This window comes from Nannospalax galili, unplaced genomic scaffold (assembly GCF_000622305.1).
Source record: "Nannospalax galili isolate Female #2095 unplaced genomic scaffold, S.galili_v1.0 scaffold751, whole genome shotgun sequence".
Lineage (NCBI taxonomy): Eukaryota > Metazoa > Chordata > Mammalia > Rodentia > Spalacidae > Nannospalax > Nannospalax galili.
This window is the reverse complement of record NW_008331125.1, coordinates 438,166-439,667: the sequence shown is the minus strand read 5'-3', so window position 1 is coordinate 439,667 and position 1,502 is coordinate 438,166. Positions and strand designations below refer to the sequence as shown.

General features: G+C 41.5%; 1 pseudogene; it reads right to left on the bottom strand.

The window, feature by feature from the left end:
* Positions 1-819: 819 nt before the first annotated feature.
* Positions 820-906, bottom strand: LOC115068199 (annotated as a pseudogene).
* Between the last annotated feature and the right edge of the window lie 596 nt (positions 907-1,502).

Genomic DNA, 1,502 nt, shown 5'->3' with positions numbered 1-1,502 from the left:
CAAAGTGCCTGTCACTCCAGTTCCAGGGAATCTAATGCTGTCTTCTGGCATCTGTGGACATCTGCACACATGTGGTACACATGCATATACTCTGGCATGCATAAAATAAATACAGTTTCTTTACAAAGAATGTACCCCAAATTCCCTGTTGACAAAAGAGAAAGAAACTGAGAAAGTTTAGGCTTTGTTATTAGTACAACAATGGACTAAACGGGGAGACAAACATGGCAAATCAATAAAACACTAAATAAAAAACTTAGAAACATAAGCTTACATAAGAATTATTGAAAAGGTAGGGTGGGTTTACACGAAGACGTGGAATATCATAATGAACTGAGACACCTTGAAAGAGAAGCATTAAGAGCAGCAGAAATTGGAAAATGTCCTGGGTGAACCCATGAAATGGAGACCAAAAGCAAAGCAAAGATCTGGGTGAAAAAGAAAACATTTCAGAAGTGGAGGCAACAGAGTCTTAGGAGCATGTCGAAGACCGCCTGACCAGATTGAGCAGGAATTTTTTTTAAAGATAGTATTTTCCTTTTTGGCGGTGGGGGGGAGGGAGGAATGCAGTGAACTTTATTGATGGTATTCAAGAGAGTAGGGCTCCCTAAGCTCCTCCCCTTCTTCAGGGGGTCTAGGATGGAAACTGTGAAGGAAGATACTCAGTGTTGGGGGCTGAGTTGGGGCAAGGACCCCCTCAGATGAGGGCCTATCTCTTCCTCTTGCTGGGGTCAGTGGTTGTTAGGGTTCTTACTCCTTGAAGGCCATGTGGACCATGAGGGTCCACCACCCTGTTGCTGTAGACAAATTCGTTGTCATACCAGGAAATGAGCTCAGGTACTCTACATAGTCAGAGAAACTTCTCTAGTAATGAACTATGGAAATGATCCCTGAAAGTATAGTCTTAAGATAGTATTTTCTTAATACAAATTATTAAACTGATGTAATAATGCTGAAGTATTTTAACCTTGTAGACATGTGGTAAAAGGATTATTCAACTGAAACAGAACATTTGATAAAATTTTGGCTGGTCTTTACCTACAATTTCATCTTTTTTTAGAATAATTTTTATTGAATTTTTTTGTGTGTATTTCATACACAAAATCATCTTTATACCCCCTCCTCCCTTCCCCTTTAGTACCCTCCCATAGTCCCCCCCCCCTGGAGTTCATACATTCTGTCATTTGTATTAAGGCCTATTATGTAAAGTTAGTGTCCTGAGATGTCCCTCAGTGCAAGTTAGTCAGCCTATCTAGAGTCTCTCTTTTCAAGATCAGCTCTTCCTCACCCAGAAGTAATCAGCTGCCAATAATTCTTCACTATGATTCGGGCTTGCTGTTCATTTCCACAGTTCTGTGCTGGGTTTTGTCTGCCTAAGTTTGCATGAGTCTTGTGCATGCTGACACCATTGCTGTAGGTTTGCATGAGAACGGTCCCAGGCGCCTGTACGACTATTTCCGCATGGTCATGCACCTCCTCCCTGCCTCTTACAATCTTTCCAT